The sequence below is a fragment of the Manacus candei genome, unplaced genomic scaffold, assembly GCF_025592945.1.
Source record: "Manacus candei isolate 608988 ecotype Guabito, Panama unplaced genomic scaffold, ASM2559294v1 h1tg000076l, whole genome shotgun sequence".
Classification (NCBI taxonomy): Eukaryota; Metazoa; Chordata; class Aves; order Passeriformes; family Pipridae; genus Manacus; species Manacus candei.
The window spans coordinates 79132-105712 of NW_026138124.1; the positions used below are offsets into that span (position 1 = coordinate 79132).

The window sequence follows — 26581 nt, forward strand, 5'->3', positions numbered from 1 at the left end:
TAATACTCCCATAGAAATGATCTTAGCTTCATGATCAACAAAACTCCACGAAAGCCAGGACACAAACTGGGATTAGATACCCCACTATGCCTGGCCCTAAATCCCGATGCTTTCACCACTTAAGCATCCGCCTGAGAACTACGAGCACAAACGCTTAAAACTCTAAGGACTTGGCGGTGCTCCAAACCCACCTAGAGGAGCCTGTTCTATAACCGATAACCCACGATACACCCAACCATCCCTTGCCAAATCAGCCTATATACCGCCGTCGTCATCCCACCCCTAAACTGAGGGTCTAACAGTGGGCACAACAGCAACATCCCACTAATAAGACAGGTCAAGGTATAGCTCATGAGATGGTAGAAATGGGCTACATTTTCTAGCATAGAATACCTCACGACAAGGAGTGTGAAATCACTCCTAAAAGGTGGATTTAGCAGTAAAGCAGGATAATAATGCCTCCTTTAAGCTGGCTCTGGAGCACGTACATACCGCCCGTCACCCTCCTCACAAGCTAGGATTAATTTTATTTATAATAAACCCCTAAGCTAGAGATGAGGCAAGTCGTAACAAGGTAAGTGTACCAGAAGGTGCACTTAGTCTACCAAGACGTAGCTATAACTAAAGCATTCAGTTTACACCTGAAAGATATCTGTCCCATATCAGATCGCCTTGAAGCCTAACTCTAGCTCTTCTACCAGATTACATATTGACCAAGTTAATACTACCTATTAAATCAAAACATTCTCTTACTCAACCTAGTATAGGCGATAGAAAGGTAAACTCAAGACGCAATAGAGATCATGTACCGTAAGGGAAGGATGAAATAGTAATGACAACCCAAGCAATAAATAGCAAAGACCAACCCTTGTACCTTTTGCATCATGATTTAGCGAGAAACTACCCAAGCAAAACGCCAATTTAAGCTTGCCTCCCCGAAACCCAAGCGAGCTACTCACGAGCAGCTATCTACTGAGCAAACCCGTCTCTGTTGCAAAAGAGTGGGAAGACTCGTTAGTAGTGGTGAAAAGTCAATCGAGCTGCGTGATAGCTGGTTGCCTATGAAATGAATCTTAGTTCCCTCTTAATTCACCTCCCAGGACTACACTCAACCCACATGAAGCAAATTAAGGGCTATTTAAAGGAGGTACAGCTCCTTTAAAAAAGAGTACACTCTCCCCTAGCGGATAAATTCAATTACAACTTAACTGTGGGCCTTCAAGCAACCACCATTAAAGAATGCGTCAAAGCTCCTCACCTAAAGAAATCCAAACTTCCTTATGACTCCCTCTTCCCCAATAGGCCAACTTATATTAAATAAGAGAATTTATGCTAAAATAAGTAACTAGGGATCCCCTCTATGGCGCAAGCTTACATTACAACATTATTAACAATCCACGGGATATTTTTTAACCTTAACAAGACCTTATACCCAAAACTCTGTTAACCCACCTATGGAGCTCCCCCAAAGACGATTAAAATCTGTAAAAGGAACTAGGCAAATCCAAGGCCCGACTGTTTACCAAAAACATAGCCTTTAGCAAACCAAGTATTAAAGGTGAAGCCTGCCCAGTGACAATACGTTCAACGGCCGCGGTATCCTAACCGTGCAAAGGTAACACAATCAATTGTCCCATAAATCGGGACTTGTATGAATGGCTTAACGAGGTCTTAGCTGTCTCCTGCAGATAATCAGTGAAATTGATCTCCCTGTGCAAAAGCAGGAATATCCCCATAAGACAAGAAGACCCTGTGGAACTTTAAAATCTGCTACCACTCCCATTAACAATACTCAGCCACAGGGCCCACTCCCCCAGGATTTTGCTGGTGTGCATTTTTTGGTTGGGGCGACCTTGGAGACAAACTCAACCTCCAAATACCAGACAATCCATCTTAACCAAGAACTACCCATCAACGTGCTAATAGCAACCAGACCCAATATAATTGATTAATGAACCTAGCTACCCCAGGGATAACAGCGCAATCTCCTTCAAGAGCCCACATCGACAAGGAGGTTTACGACCTCGATGTTGGATCAGGACATCCTAGTGGTGCAACCGCTACCAAGGGTTCGTTTGTTCAACGATTAACAGTCCTACGTGATCTGAGTTCAGACCGGAGCAATCCAGGTCGGTTTCTATCTATGTTACAACTCCTTCTAGTACGAAAGGACCGAAGAAGTAAGGCCTATACCACAAGCACGCCTTCGCACCCAGTAATGAACCCAACTAAATTACTAAGAGCTTCACCACAACTCCCTCCTAGAAAAGGACCGCTAGCATGGCAGAGCTTGGCAAATGCAGAAGGCTTAAGCCCTTTACCCAGAGGTTCAAATCCTCTCCCTAGCTCCAACACAAATCACATGACAATTCACTTAACCCTCACTTACCTTATTATATCAATATCCTATGCTCTCTCCATCCTCATCGCCGTAGCATTTCTTACCCTAGTTGAATGTAAGATTCTAAGTTATATGCAAGCCCGGAAAGGCCCTAATATTGTAGGACCATTTGGTCTCTTACAACCTATAGCAGATGGAGTGAAACTATTCATCAAAGAACCAATTCGTCCATCAACTTCATCCCCCTATCTATTTATATCTACCCCTATATTAGCCCTTCTCCTAGCAATTACAATCTGAACACCACTTCCCCTACCCTTTCCTCTTACTGACCTAAACCTTGGCATACTCTTCCTTCTAGCTCTATCTAGCTTGGCAGTCTATTCAATTCTATGGTCAGGATGAGCCTCCAACTCAAAATATGCCTTAATCAGCGCCCTCCGAGCAGTCGCACAGACTATCTCCTACGAAGTTACCCTAGCCATTATTCTCCTATCCGTAATTATCCTTAGTGGTAACTACACCCTCAATACCCTAGCTACAACTCAAGAACCTCTCTACCTCATTTTCTCCTCCTGACCCCTAGCAATAATATGATATATCTCCACTCTTGCCGAAACAAACCGCGCTCCATTTGACCTGACAGAAGGAGAATCTGAACTAGTCTCAGGGTTCAACGTAGAATATGCCGCAGGGCCATTCGCCTTATTTTTTCTCGCCGAATATGCTAATATTATACTAATAAATGCACTCACAACCATTCTATTCCTAAACCCCAACTCACTTAATCTCCCTCAGGAACTCATTCCCCCTGCTCTAGCTACAAAAACCTTCCTCCTTTCCGCAGGATTCTTATGAATCCGCGCCTCTTACCCTCGATTCCGATATGATCAACTCATACATTTGCTTTGAAAAAACTTCTTACCCCTAACATTAGCCTTATGCCTATGGCATACCAGCCTTCCTATCTCCTATGCAGGCCTACCCCCCTACCTAAGACACTCAAGGAAATGTGCCTGAATCCAAAAGGGTTACTATGATAAAGTAAATATAGAGGTATACCAACCTCTCATTTCCTAATTTTAGAAAAGTAGGAATCGAACCTACACTAAAGGAATCAAAATCCTCTATACTCCCTCTATATTATTTTCTAGTAAGGTCAGCTAATTAAGCTATCGGGCCCATACCCCGAAAATGATGGTTTAACTCCTTCCCTTACTAATGAATCCCCAAGCTAAACTAATCTCCACAATAAGCTTACTCCTAGGAACCTCAATCACAATTTCGAGTAACCACTGAATAATAGCATGAGTCAGCTTAGAAATTAACACTTTAGCTATTCTTCCATTGATCTCTAAAAGCCACCATCCACGAGCCATTGAAGCCTCTACTAAATACTTTCTAAATCAAGCAGCCGCATCTACGCTACTTTCATTCTCCAGCATGACCAATGCATGATTCTCTGGCCAATGGGACATCACCCAACTAACCCACCCCATATCATGTATACTACTAACTATTGCAATTTCAATTAAACTAGGCTTAGTCCCATTTCATTTCTGATTTCCAGAAGTTCTTCAAGGCTCAACTATAACAACATGCCTCCTACTAGCCACAGTCATAAAATTTCCACCAACCACACTATTCTACCTAACATCCCCCTCACTCAACCCAACTCTCCTATCTTCAATAGCCATTGCTTCCGCTGCCCTAGGTGGCTGAATAGGACTTAACCAAACCCAAACTCGCAAAATTTTAGCTTTCTCATCTATCGCACACCTAGGATGAATAACCATTATTCTCAACTACAACCCCAATCTGACTTTAATTACGTTCTATCTGTATACTGTAACAACTTCCGCCATCTTCTTCATCCTTAACACAACCAATACCCTAAAACTATCCACTGTTATATCCACATGAACCAAAATCCCATCACTCACCACAATTCTCATGCTCACCCTCCTCTCCCTCGCAGGTCTTCCTCCCCAAACAGGATTCCTACCCAAGTGGTTAATTATTCAAGAGCTCACAAAACAAGAACTAACAGTATTAGCCACAGCTATTACCCTACTCTCTTTACTTGGACTTTTCTTCTACCTACGACTGGCCTACTGTGCAACCATCACACTACCCCCAAACTTCACCAACTACATAAAACAGTGACAAACTAACAAACCAACTAACACCATAACCACAACCTTTACCTCCTTATCAATTATGCTCCTGCCACTATCTCCCATAGTACTCACAATCCCCTAGAAACTTAGGTTATTTAAACCGAAGGCCTTCAAAGCCTTAAACAAGGGCTAATCCCTCTTAGTTTCTGTTAAGGTACACAGGATACTAACCTGCATCTCCTGAATGCAACTCAGATGCTTTAATTAAGCTAGAACCTCCCCCTAGACAGATGGGCTTTGATCCCATAAAATTTTAGTTAACAGCTAAATGCCCCAACCAACAGGCTTCTGTCTACTAGATCCCGGCGCATGTTTAATGCACATCAATGAGCTTGCAACTCAACATGAATTTCACTACAGAATCGATAAGAAGAGGAATTAAACCTCTGTAAAAAGGACTACAGCCTAACGCTTCTACACTCAGTCATCTTACCTATGACTTTCATCAACCGTTGACTATTCTCCACTAACCACAAAGATATCGGCACACTTTACCTTATTTTTGGCACATGAGCTGGTATAATTGGCACAGCCCTTAGTCTCCTCATTCGAGCAGAGCTAGGACAGCCAGGCACCCTTTTAGGCGATGACCAAATTTACAATGTAATCGTCACTGCACATGCCTTCGTTATGATTTTCTTTATAGTAATGCCTATTATAATCGGAGGATTTGGCAACTGATTTGTACCACTAATAATTGGTGCCCCCGACATAGCATTTCCACGAATAAATAACATGAGCTTCTGACTACTTCCTCCATCCTTCCTACTTCTTCTAGCATCTTCTACAGTAGAAGCCGGGGCCGGAACAGGATGAACAGTATACCCACCCCTAGCCGGAAATCTAGCCCACGCCGGTGCATCAGTAGACCTTGCCATCTTCTCCCTTCACCTGGCAGGTGTCTCATCCATCCTTGGGGCAATCAACTTTATCACCACAGCAATCAATATAAAACCACCTGCTCTCTCACAATACCAAACCCCTCTATTTGTTTGATCTGTCCTAATTACTGCAGTTCTACTTCTCCTCTCCCTACCAGTCCTCGCTGCTGGCATTACAATGCTTCTAACAGATCGAAACCTAAACACTACATTCTTTGACCCCGCAGGAGGCGGAGACCCAATTTTATATCAACACTTATTCTGATTTTTTGGCCATCCAGAGGTCTACAAATGTTTTAATTGGAAAATTAGGGGAATGGAAAGTTTGTAAAATTTGAAATTTTTGTTAAAAAATTTAAAAACAAAAATTAATGATGAACAGAGGGAAAGTCCCTAGATCATTGCAAAAAATGACAAAATTTTTGTAATTTTTTGTGAAATTGACGACAAAAAATATGTCTGGCGTGCATTAATTAAACTGCAACTTGATGAGAGACGTAATGGAAAAACCAAGCCAACAGCACGTGACAGTGCATCAGTGCAACAGTATGAGACCGAATAACACTTGAAACCATATCATTAATTTTCACGCGAAAGTGAGAAAACCACTCGCCGACCATAAGGGGTACAGGTCAACCATATATGGGAGCCCCCTGACGGAGCACTCTGAAGGGCTTATTGAGATCTACCCCAAAAAAAAACCCCAAAAGTTTAGAAGAGAGAAAATGCCGCGATCACGAGGTCCAGGTTGGCCGAGTATCCCCAACCATTAGTAACGGAGCGCAAGTTTAGGAAAATTAAGCAAGTTATGGCCCTGACCGAGGAACCAGAGGCGACAAAGAGCAAGTTATGAGAGTGGGTTATTGGTGGAAAGGGAAAGAATACACCTGAAGCTGGACATGATAAACATTACTAACGCCAGGTTGCTGGTTTCTCGTGAGGAGTACGACTAATAAATAACCCAGCACTTTTTGGTTGGTACAGAGAGCAAGGTTAAGTGGTGAGTGGTCCATGGACCATGGATTCTAGGTTCTGTGACGTTCCTTGTATTGAGAAGGATTTTATGTGAAAATTGGCAGTTTTAGTTTGGTTAGCGGGATTATTCCTAGAACATGACATGTTCTGTCCTTGTGTGGGAATGTGTCGAGGTCTGTGAATGACAAGTTTTGGATTGTATGGGAGATAGTATGAAAATTTGGATGGTTTTGCAATAAGAGTATGTCAGATTTTCCTACATGCATGTTATGTCTAATGTGGTGGAGGATGCTATGCAAAGTAATACATACCGTAGGGTATGGGGGGAGGGGGGGGCCCCTCCCCTTGATGTACGTGTTGATTGGAAAGTTGGGGGGTGCTTGGATATTTTTTGGAAAACTCTAAGAAGAGGGCGGCCTTCAGTCTTTGGTTTACAAGACCAACGTTTTTTATAAACTATTAGAGTGGTTAGAGGTTGAGTATCTTATTTTCTAGGAGACTAGTAATGGGGAATAAGATGAGAATGATTGTGAAGTAGGTAGTTGAGGCGAGTTGTCCGATGATAATAAATGGATGTTCGACTGGTTGGCTACCGATTCATGTAAGGATTAAAAGATTTGTTACTAGGATTCAGAATAGAAGTTGGGAGAGAGGTCGGAAGGTCATAGTTCGTTGCTTTGACATGTGGAGGAATGGGGCTAGAAATAGAATTAAGACGGAGGCGGCTAGGGCTAGGACTCCTCCTAATTTGTTGGGGATTGATCGTAGGATGGCATATGCAAATAGGAAGTACCACTCAGGTTTAATGTGGGGAGGTGTTACTAATGGGTTTGCAGGTGTAAAATTTTCTGGATCTCCTAAGAGGTTGGGTGAGAATATGGCAAGTGTTATTAGAGGAATGAGGAGGAACAAAAGGCCTAGAATATCTTTTATTGAGAAATAGGGGTGGAATGGGATTTTGTCGCAGTCTGAATAAATACCTAGGGGGTTGTTTGAGCCTGTTTCGTGTAAGAAAGTTAAGTGGATGAGGGTGAGACCTGCAATTAGGAATGGGAGGAGGAAGTGGAGGGCAAAGAACCGGGTAAGTGTAGGGTTGTCAACTGAGAATCCTCCTCAAGCTCATTCTACAAGTGTTTGGCCAATGTAAGGAATTGCTGAGAATAGGTTAGTAATTACTGTAGCGCCTCAGAATGATATTTGGCCTCATGGGAGGACATATCCTATGAAGGCAGTTGCTATTAGAGTTAAGAGGAGAATAACTCCTGTGTTTCAGGTTTCTTTATATAGGTAGGAACCATAGTAGAATCCTCGTCCAATGTGTAGGTAAATGCATATGAAGAAGAAGGAGGCGCCGTTTGCATGGAGGTTTCGGATTAGTCAGCCGAATTGAACATTTCGGCATGTATGTGCGACGGACGTGAATGCCAGGGTGATATCCGCTGTATAATGTATTGCTAGTAGGAGGCCAGTGGTGATTTGGATTGTTAGACAGATGCCAAGAAGAGATCCAAAGTTTCATCAGGCGGAAATGTTTGGTGGTGTTGGGAGGTCAATTAAAGAATTGTTGATTATTTTTAGAAGGGGGTGATGTTTTCGTAAGTTAGGGGTCATTAATTCTTAGTTCTGTGTAAATAAGATTATAATTAAGATAGATAGAGCGAAGGATCCTAGATAGGTTTTGATTAGTCCGGAGTGTAGAGTAGTTGAGATTTTGGATACTTTGAGTTGAAGGGTCGCTAGTCCTTCTGGGCCTATTTTTTTATATCAGGATAGGTCGATTAAATGGGATGCAATGTTCTGGCCGTTGTTTAGGAGTTTAGTAGAGCTGAGGCGGTGTATAAGGGGGTTAAAATATCCTAGAGTGCTGGAGAAGTTTATAGTGATATTTTGTTTGGGGGCAGAGAAGGTATGTGTGAGTTTTGATAGTTCTAATGCCAGAATGATGCCTAATGTTGTAATAATGATAGCAGTGGTTTTTGTGACCAGTGGTATGGTTATAGGAGGGGTTTTTGTAGGGGAGATATAAGAGGTAATTAATAGACCAGCTATAATACTTCCGAGAGCGAGACGAGTAATTGGGTTTGTGACTGCTGGGTTGTTTTCATTGATGGGAGTAATGGAGGGAATCCGGGTGTAGTCAGTTTGTACTAGTAGGGTTATATGTAGGCTGTAAGTTGCAGTAAAAACTGTAGCTACGAGGGTTAGGAGGAGTGCTCAAGTGTTTAGATAGGAGGTGTTAAGACTTTCGATAATGAGATCTTTTGAGTAAAACCCTGCTAAAAATGGTGTTCCTATGAGAGCTAAATTTCCGATTGTCAGGCATGAGGTAGTTGTAGGGAGTAGTTTCTGTAATCCTCCTATTTTTCGAATGTCTTGTTCACCGTTAAGGCTGTGAATGATAGACCCAGAGCAAAGGAAGAGTATGGCTTTAAAGAATGCATGTGTAGAGATGTGTAGGAAGGCTAGTTGAAGTAGATTTAGGCCAATAGTGACTATTATTAGTCCTAGTTGGCTGGATGTAGAGAAAGCAATAATTTTTTTGATGTCGTTTTGGGTAAGAGCGCATGTAGCGGCAAATAGGGTGGATAGGGCACCTATACAAAGGCACATAGTTAGGGCAATTTGGTTGTTACATAATATGTGGTGAGTGCGAATAAGTAGAAAGATTCCGGCAACTACTATTGTGCTGGAATGGAGTAGGGCAGATACAGGGGTTGGCCCTTCTATAGCTGCTGGGAGTCATGGATGCAGGTCAAATTGGGCGGATTTACCTGTGGCGGCTAGGATGAGCCCTAAGAGAGGGAGAAGGGATATTTGGTTTGGGGAGGATTGCTGTTGAATTTCTCAAGTGTTTATTGAGGATGTTAGTCATGCTATGTAGAGGATTAGTCCAATATCCCCAATACGGTTGTAAAGTACGGTGTTGGCTTCTGCTCGACCGTGTCACCATCCAATCAGGAGGAAGGATAGAATTCCGACTCCCTCTCAGCCGATAAATAAGAGGAATATGTTATTAGCGATGATTAAGATGAGTATTGCAATGAGAAAGATTAGAAGGTAAAGAGAGAATTTTGTGGTGTGGGGTTCTGAGGCTATATATCATGTTGTAAATTGAAGAATAGATCATGTTACGAATAGTGCAATAGGAAAAAACGTTAAGGAGTATTGGTCTATTTTAAGGCTAAAAGGGATTTTGAAGTTCACAATAAATTTTCATTCTGAATAGAAAGTGGTATTTTCCATATTTAAGTAGATGGAGAGGATTATGGGAATTAAGCTAACTATGAAGGAAGTTTTAACAGTGTGTATGATGGTTGTTGGAGAGTTTAGATAGTTTTTGGATAGGAGGGGGAGTAGGATGGGTATAGAGAGGGTAGTCAGGGTCAAGAATATGGAGGTGTTGAGGATTAATGGGAAGTCCATTACTTTTACTTGGACTTGCACCAAGATGAATGGCTCCTAAGACCAGTGGATTGCTATTATCCTTTAAAAGTAAGGGGGCTGAGGTCTTAGGCTCAGATGCAAGAGTTAGCAGTTCTTGTTGGTTAAACCTCCCCTCGGCAGGCAAGAAGAGTTTAACTTCTATTTTTAGGATCACAGTCTAATGTTTGGTTTAAAACTATGCTTGCATGTGGGAATTCCTGAGATTAGCTCTGGTTTTAGGATGAGGAGGAGGGAGGGTAGGATATGAAGTGTTATAAGGAGATGTTCTCGTGTATCTGAATTTTGGGTGGTTGTAATATAGGTTGGAGTTGGACCTCGTTGGGTTATAAGGTGTATGTAGAGGGTATAGGCTGCAGTTAGTTGAGTTGCGGCTCCGGTTAGGATAATGTTGAAGGTAGATCAGTTGAAGAGTGCAATTGTGATAGTTAATTCAGCTATCAGGTTAGTGGTAGGAGGAAGGGCTATGTTTGTTAGGTTGGCTAGGAGCCATCAGATTCCTGTTAGAGGTAAAAGGGGTTGTAGGCCTCGTGTTAGAAGGAGAGTACGACTATGTATGCGTTCATAGTTTGTATTAGCTAGGCAAAATAGTATGGAAGAGGTGAGTCCATGTGAAATCATTAGGATTATGGCCCCTGAAAAGGATCAGTGGGTTTGGATTATTGTTGCGGCAATGACTAGACCTATGTGGCTTACTGAGGAGTAGGCGATTAATGACTTGAGGTCGATTTGGCGTAGGCAGATGGAGCTTGTCATTAGTGCCCCTCATAAGGCTAGGGTTAAAAATGGGTAGTAGAGGTAGTCTAATAGGGAGTTTGTAATTATTGAGGTACGCATAATGCCGTATCCCCCAAGTTTGAGGAGGAGCGCAGCTAGGAGTATGGATCCTGCGATTGGTGCCTCTGCGTGGGCTTTTGGGAGTCATAGGTGTAGTCCGTAAAGGGGAGCTTTCACTATGAAAGCGAGCAATAGGGCTAGACTTGATATGAGGCCTGTTCAGGAGTTTGTAAGAGATGAGCGTGAAAGTTTTATTATAGTGATGTGTATAGTTCCTGTTTGAGTGTGAAGATAGAGGATCACTACTAATAGGGGAAGAGAACTAATTAGTGTCTAAAATAAGAGGTAGATTCCAGCACTTAAACGTTCTGGTTGGCTACCCCATCGTGTGATTAGAATTAGGGTAGGGATTAGGGTAGCTTCGAATGCGATATAAAATAATATCAGTTCTAAGGCTGAGAAGGCCAAGATAATGAATGGTTGGGTGAGGATTATGGTTATGGTAAAAATATATTTTCGTGTGGGAGGTTCTTGTTGAAGGTGATTTTGGCTTGCCAGGATTATAAGAGGTAGAAGTCAACAAGATAGAACTAATAAGGGGGGTGAAATTTGATCAGTTCCAAGTCATGGTGATAGGTTTTTGCTAGGGTAATAGGTTGAAGGAAGTCATTGTAAGCTAGCGGTTGCAATTAAGAGGCTGTGCAAGGTGACATTGAGTCATAGGAATTTTGGAGGAGATAGGAGGGTTATGGGGAGTAATATGATTGTAGGGAGAATAATTTTTAACATTGTAGAAGGTTTAGATTGTGTAAATGATCCGATCCGTGAGTTCGGGTGGAAGCTACTAGGACTGCTAGACCGGCGCCTGCTTCACAGGCTGAGAATGCTAACATAAGAATGGGCATTAAGGTGGGGGATGTTGTTTGGGTTTGAATAGGTCATATGGAGAGGGCAATGTATATTGATAGTATTATACTTTCTAAGCATAGCAGGGCAGAAATTAGGTGTATTCGGTGAAAGGCTAGTCCTAGACTACTTAGGGTGAAGGCAGAGTAGAAGCTTAAATGCAGAAAGGTCATTGAGAAAGTCACAGGGTAGGACTGTGGTTTGTTGAGCTGAAATCAACTGTCTTTGCTAGAACGATACCTGTTAGTCCATCAATGGTGAAGAGGAAAATAAAGCCTAGGGCTCATAGTATGGGCGGGTCTCATTTGATTGTTCCACCGTGTAGGGTTGCTAGTCAGCTGAAGACTTTAATGCCAGTGGGGATTGCAATAATTATGGTGGCGGATGTGAAGTAAGCTCGGGTATCTACGTCCATTCCAACTGTAAATATGTGGTGAGCTCATACGATAAAGCCCAAGAAAGCAATGGATAATATGGCTCAGACCATGCCTATGTAGCCAAAGGGTTCTTTTTTACCGGCGTAGTAGGCTACAACATGGGAAATAATTCCGAATCCTGGTAGGATAAGGATGTAGACTTCTGGATGGCCAAAAAATCAGAATAAGTGTTGATATAAAATTGGGTCTCCGCCTCCTGCGGGGTCAAAGAATGTAGTGTTTAGGTTTCGATCTGTTAGAAGCATTGTAATGCCAGCAGCGAGGACTGGTAGGGAGAGGAGAAGTAGAACTGCAGTAATGAGGACGGATCAAACGAATAGAGGGGTTTGGTATTGTGAGAGAGCAGGTGGTTTTATATTGATTGCTGTGGTGATAAAGTTGATTGCCCCAAGGATGGATGAGACACCTGCCAGGTGAAGGGAGAAGATGGCAAGGTCTACTGATGCACCGGCGTGGGCTAGATTTCCGGCTAGGGGTGAGTATACTGTTCATCCTTTTCTGGCCCCGGCTTCTACTGTAGAAGATGCTAGAAGAAGTAGGAAGGATGGAGGAAGTAGTCAGAAGCTCATGTTATTTATTCATGGAAATGCTATGTCGGGGGCACCAATTATTAATGGTACTAATCAGTTACCAAACCCTCCGATTATAATAGGCATTACTATAAAGAAAATTATAACGAAGGCCTGTGCGGTGACGATTACATTGTAAATTTGGTCATCGCCTAAAAGGGTGCCTGGCTGTCCTAGTTCTGCTCGAATGAGGAGACTAAGGGCTGTGCCGATTATACCAGCTCATGTGCCAAAAATAAGGTAAAGTGTGCCGATATCTTTGTGGTTAGTGGAAAATAGTCAACGGTTGATGAAAGTCATAGGTAAGATGACTGAGTGTAGAAGCGTTAGGCTGTAGTCCTTTTTACAGAGGTTTGATTCCTCTTCTTATCGATTCTGTAGTGAAGTTCCTGTTGAGTTGCAAGCTCATTGATGTGCATTAAACATGCGCCGGGATCTAGTAGACAGAAGCCTGTTGGTTGGGGCATTTAGCTGTTAACTAAAATTTTATGGGATCAAAGCCCATCTGTCTAGGGGGAGGTTCTAGCTTAATTAAAGCATCTGAGTTGCATTCAGGAGATGCAGGTTAGTATCCTGTGTACCTTAACAGAAACTAAGAGGGATTAGCCCTTGTTTAAGGCTTTGAAGGCCTTCGGTTTAAATAACCTAAGTTTCTAAGGGATTGCGAGTACTATGGGAGATAGTGGTAGGAGTATAATTGATAAGGAGGTAAAGGTTGTGGTTAGGGTGTTAGTTGGTTTGTTAGTTTGTCATTGTTTTATGTAGTTAGTGAAGTTTGGGGGTAGTGTGATGGTTGCACAGTAGGCCAGTCGTAGGTAGAAGAAAAGTCCAAGTAAAGAGAGTAGGGTAATAGCTGTGGCTACTACTGTTAGTTCTTGTTTTGTGAGCTCTTGAATAATTAACCATTTGGGTAGGAATCCCGTTAGGGGAGGAAGACCTGCAAGGGAGAGGAGAGTGAGCAGAAGGATTGTGGTGAGTGATGGAATTTTGGTTCATGTGGATATAACAGTGGATAGTTTTAGGGTATTGGTTGTGTTAAGGATGAAGAAGATGGCGGAAGTTGTTACAGTATACAGATAGAACGTAATTAAAGTCAGATTGGGGTTGTAGTTGAGAATAATAGCTATTCATCCTAGGTGTGCGATAGATGAGAAAGCTAAAATTTTGCGAGTTTGGGTTTGGTTAAGTCCTATTCAGCCACCTAGGGCTGCGGAAGCAATAGCTATCGAAGACAGGAGAGTTGGGTTGAGTGAGGGGGATGTTAGGTAGAATAGTGTGGTTGGTGGAAATTTTATGACTGTGGCTAGTAGGAGGCATGTTGTTATAGTTGAGCCTTGAAGAACTTCTGGAAATCAGAAATGAAATGGGACTAAGCCTAGTTTAATTGAAATTGCAATAGTTAGTAGTATACATGATATGGGGTGGGTTAGTTGGGTGATGTCCCATTGGCCAGAGAATCATGCATTGGTCATGCTGGAGAATGAAAGTAGCGTAGATGCGGCTGCTTGATTTAGAAAGTATTTAGTAGAGGCTTCAATGGCTCGTGGATGGTGGCTTTTAGAGATCAATGGAAGAATAGCTAAAGTGTTAATTTCTAAGCTGACTCATGCTATTATTCAGTGGTTACTCAAAATTGTGATTGAGGTTCCTAGGAGTAAGCTTATTGTGGAGATTAGTTTAGCTTGGGGATTCATTAGTAAGGGAAGGAGTTAAACCATCATTTTCGGGGTATGGGCCCGATAGCTTAATTAGCTGACCTTACTAGAAAATAATATAGAGGGAGTATAGAGGATTTTGATTCCTTTAGTGTAGGTTCGATTCCTACTTTTCTAAAATTAGGAAATGAGAGGTTGGTATACCTCTATGTTTACTTTATCATAGTAACCCTTTTGGATTCAGGCACATTTCCTTGAGTGTCTTAGGTAGGGGGGTAGGCCTGCATAGGAGATCGGAAGGCTGGTATGCCATAGGCATAAGGCTAATGTTAGGGGTAAGAAGTCTTTTTAAAACAAAGCTATGAGTTGATCATATCGGAATCGAGGGTAAGAGGCGCGGATTCATAAGAATCCTGCGGAAAGGAGGAGGGTTTTTGTAGCTAAAGTAGGGGGAATGAGTTCTTGAGGGAGATTAAGTGAGCTGGGGTTTAGGAATAGAATGGTTGTGAGTGCATTTATTAGTATAATATTAGCATATTCGGCAAGAAAAAACAAGGCGAATGGCCCTGCAGCATATTCTACGTTGAACCCTGAGACTAGTTCAGATTCTCCTTCTGTCAGGTCAAATGGAGCGCGGTTTGTTTCGGCAAGAGTGGAGATATATCATATTATTGCTAGGGGTCAGGAGGAGAAAATGAGGTAGAGAGGTTCTTGAGTTGTAGCTAGGGTATTGAGGGTGTAGTTACCACTAAGGATAATTAGGGATAGGAGAATAATGGCTAGGGTAACTTCGTAAGAGACAGTTTGTGCGACTGCTCGGAGGGTGCCGATTAAGGCATATTTTGAGTTAGAGGCTCACCCTGATCATAGAATTGAGTAGACTGCCAAGCTAGATAGAGCTAGAAGGAAGAGTATGCCAAGGTTTAGGTCAGTAAGGGGAAAGGGTAGGGGAAGTGGTGTTCAGATTGTAATTGCTAGGAGAAGGGCTAAGATAGGAGTAGATATAAATAAGTAAGGGGATGAAGTTGATGGACGAATTGGTTCTTTAATGAATAGCTTTACTCCATCTGCTATAGGTTGTAAGAGGCCAAATGGTCCTACAATATTAGACCCTTTTCGGGCTTGCATATAACTTAGAATCTTACGTTCAACTAGGGTAAGAAATGCTACGGCGATGAGGATGGAGAGAGCATAGGATATTGATATAATAAAGTAAGTGAGGGTTAAGTGAATTGTCATGTGGTTTGTGTTGGAGCTAGGGAGAGGATTTGAACCTCTGGGTAAAGGGCTTAAGCCTTCTGCATTTGCCAAGCTCCGCCACGCTAGCGGTCCTTTTCTAGGAGGGGGTTATGGTGGAGCTCTTAGTAATTTAGTTGGGTTCATTACTGGGTGTGAAGGCGTGCTTGTGGCATAGGCCTTACTTCTTCGATCCTTTCATACTAGAAGGAGTTGTAACATAGATAGAAACCGACCTGGATTACTCCGGTCTGAACTCAGATCACGTAGGACTGTTAATCGTTGAACAAACGAACCCTTGATAGCGGTTGCACCACTAGGATGTCCTGATCCAACATCGAGGTCGTAAACCTCCTTGTCGATGTGGGCTCTTGAAGGAGATTGCGCTGTTATCCCTGGGGTAGTTAGGTTCATTAATCAATTATATTGGGTCTGGTTACTATTAGCACGTTGATGGGTAGTTCTTGGTTAAGATGGATTGTCTGATATTTGGAGGTTAAGTTTGTTTCCAAGGTCACCCCAACCAAAAAATGCACACCAGCAAAATCCCGGGGGAGTGGGCCCTGTGGGTGAGTATTGTTTATGGGAGTGGTAGCAGATTTTAAAGTTCCACAGGGTCTTCTTGTCTTATGGGGTTATTCCTGCTTTTGCACGGGAAGATCAATTTCACTGATTATCTGTAGGAGACAGCTAAGACCTCGTTAAGCCGTTCATACCAGTCCCGATTTATGGGACAATTGATTGCGCTACCTTTGCACAATTAGGATACCGCGGCTGTTGAACGAATTGTCACTGGGCAGGCTTCACCTTTAATACTTGGTTTGCTAAAGGCTATGTTTTTGGTAAACAGTCGGGCCTTGGATTTGCCTAGTTCCTTTTACAGATTTTAATCGTCTTTGGGGGAGCTCCATAGGTGGGTTAACAGAGTTTTGGGTATAAGGTCTTGTTAAGGTTAAAAAATATCCTGTGGATTGTTAATAATGTTGTAATGTAAGCTTGTGCCATAGAGGGGATCCCTAGTTATTTATTTTAGCATAAATTCTCTTATTTAATATAAGTTGGCCTATTGGGGAAGAGGGAGTCATGGGGAAGTTTAGATTTTTTTAGGTGAGGAGCTTTGACGCATTCTTTAATGGTGGTTGCTTGAAGGCCCACAATTAAGCTGTAATTAAATTTATCCACTAGGGGAGAATGTATTCTTTTTTAAAGGAGCTGTACCTCCTTTAAATAGCCCTTAATTTGCTTCATGTGGGTTGAGTGTAGTCCTGGGAGATGAATTAAGAGGGAACTAAGATTCATTTCATAGGCAACCAGCTATCACCCAGCTCGATTGGCTTTTCACCACTACTAACGAGTCTTCCCACTCTTTTGCAACAGAGACGGGTTTGCTCAGTAGATAGCTGCTCGTAAGTAGCTCGCTTGGGTTTCGGGGAAGCAAGCTTAAATTGGCGTTTTGCTTGGGTAGTTCTGGCTAAATCATGATGCAAAAGGTACAAGGGTTGGTCTTTGCTATTTATTGCTTGCGTTGTCATTACTATTTCATTCTTCCCTTATGGTACATGATCTCTATTGCGTCTTGAGTTTACCTTTCTATCGCCTATACTAGGTTGAGTGAGAGAATGTTTTGATTTAATGGGTAGTATTAACTTAGTTTCTATGTAATCTGGTAGAAGAACTAGAGTTAGGCTTCAAGGCGATCTGATATGGAACAGATATCTTTCAGGTGTAAACTGAATGCTTTAGTTATAGCTACGTCTTGGTAGACTAAGTGCACCTTCTGGTACACTTACCTTGTTACGACTTGCCTCATCTCTAGCTTAGGGGTTTATTATAAATAAAATTAATCCTAGCTTGTGAGGAGGGTGACGGGCGGTATGTACGTGCTTCAGAGCCAGCTTAAAGGAGGCATTATTATCCTGCTTTACTGCTAAATCCACCTTTTAGGAATGATTTCACACTCCTTGTCGTGAGGTATTCCATGCTATACCTTGACCTGTCTTATTAGTGGGATGTTGCTGTTGTGCCCACTGTTAAACCCTCAGTTTAGGGGTGGGCTGACGACGGCGGTATATAGGCTGATTTGGCAAGGGATGGTTGGGTGTATCGTGGGTTATCGGTTATAGAACAGGCTCCTCTAGGTGGGTTTGGAGCACCGCCAAGTCCTTAGAGTTTTAAGCGTTTGTGCTCGTAGTTCTCAGGCGGATGCTTAAGTGGTGAAAGCATCGGGATTTAGGGCCAGGCATAGTGGGGTATCTAATCCCAGTTTGTGTCCTGGCTTTCGTGGAGTTTTGTTGATCATGAAGCTAAGATCATTTCTATGGGAGTATTAGATGCATCTTGTGCTTATAACAGCTTGGTTACATTTCAGTCTTAGTTGAAGTGATAATGAAAAACCACTCTTTACGCCGTATAAAGTTAATTTGGGTTTCTTGTGTGACCGCGGTGGCTGGCACAAGATTTACCAACCCTGGTAAGTTGCTTTAACTAAGTCAAGTTTACACTTATTGCTTAATATTGATTACTGCTGAAAACCCATGGGGGCGTGGCTAGGCAAGGCGTTTTGGGCTACAATTGGAGTGGTGTGCCTGATGCCTGCTCCTGCTTTCTTTTTAAGGTGCTGAGGGCATTTTCACTGGGATGCGGATACTTGCATGTATATATTTGGCAAGAACTAACTGTAAGGTTAGGACTAAGTCTTTTTTGTCCTTGGGTATGTGTAATAGCCGTCTTAACATCTTCAGTGTTATGCTTTATTGTAAGCTACAAGGACTAAGGCTGTTATAGGCATAGTGATTATTATTGGGGCTTGTTTTAGTTGTAGTAATAGTTGCTATTGATTTAGGATTTGTTTAGTGGTTGGAGAAGTAGTTCTAGTGGATAACAAAAATGTGTTGTTGAGAAGTTAGAAGAGTAGAAAGGGGCAGGATTGTAGTGTTGTGGGCGGGTTTGTTAAGGTTTTATGTTCTTGTAGTTGAAATTACAACGATGGTTTTTCAGGCCAAAGGTCTTGGATAGAGGCCAAGCAGGAATTGTTAGGACGTACTTTATACTATTTTTAAGTGTTAGTTTTATTTTGGGAGGACTAGCAGTTGTTTCCAATCCTTCTCCATACTATGCAGTAGTGGGGTTAGTGTTGGCGTCTATTGTAGGGTGTGGATGGTTAATGAGTTTGGGGGTGTCTTTTGTATCACTAGTGTTATTTCTGGTATATTTAGGTGGGATGTTAGTGGGTTTTGTGTATTCGGTTTCATTGGCAGCAGATCCATTTCCTGAGACCTGAGGGGACTGGCAGGTTGTTGGGTATGGTGCTGGGTTAGTTTTAGTGTTGGGGGGTGGGGTGTTTATTATAGGGCTATCTGAGTTAGAGTGGTTAGGGATAAACACAGTGGATAGTGGGGGTGTTTTATCTATTTGGTTGGATTTTGAGGGAGCGGCTATGTTTTATTCTTGGGGGGTGGGACAATTTTTAATTGCGGGCTGGGGTCTGTTGCTGACGTTGTTTGTTGTGCTAGAACTTGTATGAGGGTTGTCTCGTGGGGCAATTCGGGCGGTTTAAGGAGGTGTGGTTCAGAGAATAGTTTAATGAAAATGCCAGCTTTGGGAGTTGGTGATAAAGGTTTGATTCCTTTTTTTCTGAAGGGTTGGAAAAAAGTTTGGGACCAACTGTTAAAGGTGTATGGGGGCGGAATATTAGTTAGAGTAGTGGGGGCGATTACTTGGGGAGGTAAGAGGGTGAAAGGAAATGATGGGGTAGATTAAAGTGTAAACAAACAAATGAACAAATGAATGATGAAAGGAAATGATGGGGTAGATTAAAGTGTAAACAAACAAATGAACAAATGAATGATGAAAGGGAATGATGGGAGAGATTAAAGTGTAAACAAACAAATGAACAAATGAATGATGAAAGGAAATGATGGGGTAGATTAAAGTGTAAACAAACAAATGAACAAATGAATGATGAAAGGAAATGATGGGGTAGATTAAAGTGTAAACAAACAAATGAACAAATGAATGATGAAAGGAAATGATGGGGTAGATTAAAGTGTAAACAAACAAATGAACAAATGAATGATGAAAGGAAATGATGGGGTAGATTAAAGTGTAAACAAACAAATGAACAAATGAATGATGAAAGGAAATGATGGGGTAGATTAAAGTGTAAACAAACAAATGAACAAATGAATGATGAAAGGAAATGAGCCCATCCGATTGGACACACCTTTTCACCTGTCCAAACTTGGAAACTAGGTCTGCCAACTGGGAAAAGATTATCTCAAGTACTGTTGACTCCAAGTAAATGACCACTGTAATCCTCTTAGATCTCCGCACTGGGGATAGACATGATTATATTATTGTCTGTATTTTCACTGTTACTCAGTTGTTATGTTGTTTACATTTTTAGAAATGACACTTCATCAATACACTGTTCGAGTCATTCACCAGTGTCATGGTCCAACCATGGACCACGCGGTGGGATGGAATCCAACAGCCCCCAGGAGCTGGTTTCTCCCCTGAGGGTGCAGAGCAGCAGGGCCTTTTCCAGACCCAACTGTACCTTCCAGAAAGATATCAGCTATACTTTGCTTCTTTGCTGACTTCTGTTTTAGATGTCAATGTGTGGACCACCCTGGCCAACGGGACGAAGATGGACATGATATGTGTGTCCATGGTAACTCCCACGAGTCCTTTTCGCACCTGTCTGGTTGGAATACCCATTGATAACTACTGGTGGGGAACTCTATATAATGAGACCGTGTTAGCAAACTGCACATATCCAGGAGTTGACATTTCTTCTTAGAGATATATACCAGAACGCATCAGCTTGGTGCAATGAGACTCTGCAAAAACGATTTATTCCTGGATCCGATGTGATAGGTCTCCCAAATGATCTGTTTCTCATTTGTGGACAAAGAGCATGGAAAGGTATTCCGGGAAAGGCTGTAGGAGGCCCTTGTACCTTTGGACGATTAACCTTTTTTCATCCTCGCAGCGTAACCTTGCCTAAACTAAGAAGACGCAGACGTAGCACACAGCGGTTTACTCCGGACTGTAACTCTGATGTAGAGTTTTGGAATAAGGCTGAAAGAATAACTGCTAGTGTAATATCTCAGATAGGGACTGCTCATACTTTGGCTTCTCTAAATAAACTAGGATGCTGGTTGGCTAAAGAAGCTAATGCTACTTCTGCTGCTTTGAGTGCATTGCTCACAGATGTAGACTCTGTTAGACATGCAAGTTTACAAAATAGAGCTGCTATTGATTTTTTTTTTTTGTTGTTAGCCCAGGGACATGGCTGTCAAGATTTTGAGGGCATGTGCTGCATGAATTTAAGTGATCATTCTGAATCTGTTCATGCTAGCATCCAGAAATTAAAAGCCCTTACTCAACAATTACATGCTCATGATGAATGGAACCTCTTTGGTGATTGGAAATGGGGATGGCCCTGGTTACAAAAAGCGTTAATAGGCTTGCCAATAGTTGGACGTATAATAACATGCATATTGTGTATGATTCCCTGTATACTAACATGCGTATGTCAAATGATAAACACCAGGCTAAATGCGTTGCAATTTTGAGTAGTTCGTTATCACCCTCTTGCTACCATTGATCACACGGTGGTATGTAAGGGGGGTACTTTTGAATTAGATGATCAATGGAGCATAGAGGCGTGAGAACGGAATCATATTAGGATGTGAAACCAGCTAGAGTATGGTACAATGTAACTTCATGGCAGAAGCTAATTGTAAGGTCCATTGTGCTTTTCAGCAAGTCAGCCTGATATCCCCTATTATCAGAGCTGAGTTCTTCCTTGGTTTTGCTCCATATTGCAAGATAGATACATATACCCTTGAAACACAATGGTAGAGGTCATCCATAGGGGTGAGAAAGATGATGATGGGAGGAAGATTATGTGGGCAGGGGTCGCTCGCCCCTTGCCCCACAAGTAGGGCATGCGCAGACTGCTGCCATGAGGTAATGATTAGGCGGTGTTTGGCTGCCATTCAGGCATCACCTTATACTGCGTACTGGCCCTACGTAGTGTAATGTGGAACTGATAAAAATGGGGTGTCGGAGCTGCTGAGTTGAGCGATACTCATCCTACCACCGAGACTGTGTTGCTCCGCGGGGACGCCCGCTAAGCATGGGTACCGACCAGCTGCTGCAGATCCTGACAGCCCTGGACTGTCTGTGTGGGTAAGCACAGTTTTTTGATAGGAAGCAACTGAGAGAACAAACTTTTTTAATATCCTTTTAGTGTTCCTTTAATTCTCCTTTTATGTTTATACTATTTTTCCTTTAGTTTCCCCTTTTACTAAGATCCTTTTTTTTTTTGGTATCCCTTTTCACTAGTTAATACTGTATTAAATGCTGTTCGTAGTATTTGTTTTAATGTCACCCGATAAGATAGTTACTTTGTATCCTTTTTTAGTTTTTAATTCCTCTTGCTAAGTTTATTACTATTCTTATTATTCTCACTGTAATAAAAGATATTTTGTGTGCTTGAGTATTTTTTGGCACTTGTCTTTATTCCGGACATGTATCCGAACGTACTGCTACACACAGAGATAACCTTTAGGGGGGGGAAAGAAAATGCATAGGGGAGAGAAAGGCAGGATAAGAGCAAGGGAGAGTAAGAGAAAGAAAAGCTGAGAGTGGACAGATGTATATAGTCACCGCCCGCGGGGTCCAGCGATGCTTCCATGTCTGTCAGTTGAAGTGGTGGCCTTGATCTGCCGGGGGTGAAGGAAGGAAGTCCCCATACTCCAAGAAGTTATGAGTTATAGCCATGATTAGTGTCACGGACCATGCCTCGAGCCTCCAACATCTCGAGGGTTGCAGTCTCTCTTCTAAGGTTAGGGAACAGGCTTTGGGCATAGCTTGCAGTTACTGTGTGGACCAATTGTCAGAGACTGAAATGGTTAATGATTTATGCATTCTAGGAGACTTTTCAGGTTTTTGACTTGCATGATACCTCTGATGAGCAGTCGGGCCCCTCCCTCCCTCCAGTGCTGACGGTGTGAAGCCCTGCAAAGGCAAGAGCTGAGCTTACAGGCTTTTGACTGTTGATATATCTGATGACGAATCAGGCCCCTCCCTCCCTCTGCTATGAGATGTTAGGGTTAGGGTTAGGGTTAAGGTTAGCAAGGGTTAGGGTTTAGGTTTTAGGGTTTACGGTTTGCGTTCCTGGAATGGGGTAAACCCACGATAGTTAGATCGCGCATTGAGACAGATTCTGACTAACCCTAACCCTAACCCCAACCCTAACCCCTAACCCTTACCCTAACCCTAACCTTAACCCTAACCCTTACCCTAACCCTAACCCTAACCCTAACCCTAGTAGCTTGCAGTCTCTTTTTAAAGTTAGGGTTAGGGAACTGGTTTTGTGCATAGTTTGCAGTCTCTTTTTTAAGGTTAAGGTTAGGGAACAGGGTTTGCACATAGCTTGCATTCACTTTTTTAGGATTAGGGTCAGGGAATCGGGTTTGCGCATAGCAACACAAACCCTAAAAAGAGGCTGCAAGCTATGCGCAAACCCAGTTCCCTAACTGTAAAAAAACCCCTAACCCTAACCCTAACCCTAAACCCTAACCCCAACCCTAAACCTAACCCTAATCCTAACCCTAACCCTAACCCTGATTCTAAGTCTGAGGAGACACAGAAATCAGGAGACTTTGAAGTTCAACTGATGTTTCTACAGTCTCTCAGCTTTCCTCACATTAATGAAAATTGGCTCATTGAGGATAATGAGGATGCAGCTTCTGCTATGGGGAATTCTAAGCATTCTGGGGTCGGTAAGACAACCTGGTAAGTAACACTTGAGTGAATGGGGGGTTGTCTTGTGGGCTTGTTTCCCTTCTCTTTTCTGTCTCTCGGTTTCTCATTTTGTTTGCTACTTTCTTTGGAATAAATGTTGTTTTGTTCAGCTTTCAACTGTGTACTGGTTTCAGTTTTGGCAATCTCCCTGCTGCCACGGTCCGGGGGGATGGGAAATAGGACTGAGCACTGCAATAACGGTTCTTGGCACAGTTGAGGGTTCGTGCAGCAATGCCACTTTATTCAGGGACAACAGGGGTTTAAATAAGGGGTTTAAAGTCTGAGGGGAGGATTCTGAACTGGGGAGGAGCATGGGACTGACAACTCAGGGAAAAGTGTGATAGGGAGACAGGGAAAAGGCGGGTGGAACTTCGGAGTCTCCAGGAGAAAGGGCCAATGGGAGCTCTCTTTGCACTGCATCAAACTGTAGCCAATCAGTGGCAGAGGAGCGGGAAAGCAGGGGAAGACAGGGTGACAAACAACTTTGGGCAGGAAAATCTGAGGGAGAAAGGGGAACAATATGGAGGTATAACAAACTTCATAAAAATTCAACAGTAAACTGGGGTACATAAAATTCCATGACAATACAGCAATAAACTGGGGTAAAACTGGGGAACAACTGTCAGTCCGGTGGATGAATTGTCCAGTGTATAAAAGTCCATCTAGTTCCCATAGATGCTTCTCCATGCCACATATCTTTCCCAATTGGTTTTTTCTTCCACCACACCCTGCTACATGCAAACATAACAAACGACAGCATCAGCAGATGTCTTTCCATTCCTCTTTCCCTTCCCATTCTCCGTTCCTCTTCCCTTCCCATTCCCACAGCCAAGACACTATTTCACTTCTCACTTTAACAAAGCTCTTTTCTCCTTCAAGCCCCTCAAAGGCGCCAAGGCCACATAGGAGGCCACACACAAACAGTACTCCTCTTCCCACTTGACTACACCTTCTCCCTCACTCTTCTACAGGGAACACCAGGAATCTGCTCGCAGAGGCCTCTCGTTTCCCATCAGTAGCTCAGCACAAGGAGCTAAAGGAGCTCAAGCCTTAGGCCACAAGAGCTGACAGCGAGGAAACTTTGGGAGCAAACTAATGCTGCTAACACGGACCCAGCTGAATCCAGCACACAATCACAGAATCCAAGAGTCCTTCAGCCTGGAAAAGACCTCCAAGCTCACTGAGTCTTGTGCAACCCCTCCCCGACTGCCTGCAGGGACTGGATGATGCTTTGCACAAGCACCAAAAGGAATGTTGTGAAAGCCATGGCCTGCAGGAGGACACAGAGAAGGGCTTGGTTGGGGCTGGGAAGGAGGGAGCTGGCGCTGGGGGAGTGGGGATGGAGCCTCGGGGATGTGGCGCAGCAAGGACAGGGGCCCAGGCAGCTGGTAGGAGGCAAGGCCTCACCCCCTGCCCCAGCAGCAGCACCAGGCCCGGTCCAAGGCACTCCTGCCAGGGGCTGGGCCCTGCAGGCAGGGGCAGAACCCACTCCCTGGGGCGGCCTTGCTACCCTGGCCCTTGTCCGGCCCAGCCTCTCCCTGTGTGCGTGCTCCCCACAGCACAGGCTGCACTGGGCAGCATCCCCTGATGGGCCCTGCAGAGCTGCCCCACGGGGACACTTCCCTTTTATGTCACAGGTGCCACAGCCTGTCCCAGCCAGCCCTGCCCATTGTCCCCACCCCGGCTCAGTGACTCACAGTGGCCCCTGGCAACCAAAGAACCAAAGCCCCACACCCCCAGAGTGCAGCCCTACCCATGTGCAAGGGGCCCCCAAAGGGTTCCCTGCACAAAGCAGCCCCTCCAAACCCTTGTCAGATAGAAAACTGGGGGACGTGACCCTTGGATGCTTTTAGGACAGAGATACAAGCTTTTCTTGAATAATGGAGGGGGTCACTTTTTAATTATTAATATTTACAGTTATCCATTTGGGGACAGGATGTCCTACAGGCTAATGTGGTGTCACATTTGGAGTGAAAAGTACTTTTCAAAGAAACCCAGGGTGCATGGGTGATGCAGAGGAAGCTGCCAAGTCACCCAATGTGAAGCTCAACTCTGCTTTGCAACAGCACTGCCCTTTCACACATCTTTGGCAAAGACAAAGATGTCAGGGTTTAGTTTCTAAATCAGTAACACTTGACAAGACCTCTTTATGAACTGACAGCAAGAGAACTTAGGAGCAGCTTAGGGTTGGCAAGTGTAGGAGCCAAGAAGAGAAGGGCTGATGGGTATGTCATGAACACTGACAGCTGGATGGTCGTGGGGCGGACTAAGGACTGCCAGATACAAAAGACATCACCTGCTGGACTTGGCCCAAACACCAACCCCCTCCTCTCCCTTCTCAACCACTCAACCACAGCCTGCACACACCCACACCTGCCAGGGCCAACTGGCTGTTTCTCTTCTCTTTTCTGCCTGGGGGCGAAGGAAGAAGGACAGGGGGGGCATTTGCCTTTGGGCCAGAGGGAAGGGGAAGGAGATCCCCCCAAATCCATCCCTGGCAGGATGGGGGCTGGAGGAGACATTGGGGGACCCCCAAGAATATTTTTGAGGGGAAGAAAGGATGGGGCACCCACAGGGGGTTGGGGGGGGGGAGGGACCCAGGAATCTCGTGGTGGGACACTGGGGAGTTCCCAGTAGTTTCTTGGGGGGGTGGACCCCCAGCATTCCGGGGTGGAAAAATGGACGGAGGAATCCGCCGTAAAGGGTTGGTGACACCCAAAAGACTCTAGGAGGGGGTCGGGAGGGACCCCGGAGTCCTGAAGAGTGTTTGGGGGTCCCCAGGAGGGAGTCTGGGGGTCTGAGGTGGTCCCAGGAGATTTTCAAGGGTTAAGGGGATGCACAGGAGATTTGGGGGAGGAGGGGGAAAGGCGGAGGGTCCCCAGGAGTCTTGGGGGGGAGCCCCAAAACCTGTTCATGGCTTGGGGGGGAAGGACAGCCGGCACGGCCGGGAACGGGGGTGCAGAGGGTGTTCAAGTGCCCAGGAAAGGGGCAAAGAACTTTCCCCTCTCCCTCCCAGTGCCCCCTCAGCCCATCCCACTGTCTCCCCTCTCTCCCAGTGCCCTCTCAGCCCATCCCGGTCTCTCCCCTGCTCTCCCAGTGCCCCCGTCCATCGAGGTCCCAGCCCGGTCCTGCCCCTTGCTCTGCTCCGGCCTGGATTTCTCCCCTGCAGGGGCAGCTGAGGTGGCTCCAGGGCGGGCGGGAGCTTTCGGGGCAGGGGGTGGCTCCTGACTTGCTGCTGGAACCACTCCTGTCTGGGCAGGCCCGTCAACCTGGGGCACCTCCTCACCCAAGTCTGGGGGACGGGTCGGCAACTGGGAGGGGCTTTGGGAAGGAATGGGGAGGCCTAGAAAGGCTTGGAGGTCGTG

The 26581-nt window shown here is 44.1% G+C and overlaps 2 long non-coding RNA genes across 3 annotated transcripts in view; one reads left to right on the forward strand and one right to left on the reverse strand.

The window, feature by feature from the left end:
- Nucleotides 1-26581, reverse strand: part of LOC127480925 (uncharacterized) — a 112626-nt gene that overhangs the window by 63137 nt on the left and 22908 nt on the right. For both annotated transcript variants that reach the window (XR_007908045.1, XR_007908044.1), the window contains exon 2: nt 2526-2590. This is a non-coding gene — a long non-coding RNA (uncharacterized LOC127480925). The remainder of the gene's footprint in view (nt 1-2525; nt 2591-26581) is intronic.
- The window catches only part of LOC127480926 (uncharacterized), a 47643-nt gene that overhangs the window by 3557 nt on the left and 17505 nt on the right, over nt 1-26581 (forward strand). The window contains exon 2 of the long non-coding RNA XR_007908046.1: nt 18521-18573. This is a non-coding gene — a long non-coding RNA (uncharacterized LOC127480926). The remainder of the gene's footprint in view (nt 1-18520; nt 18574-26581) is intronic.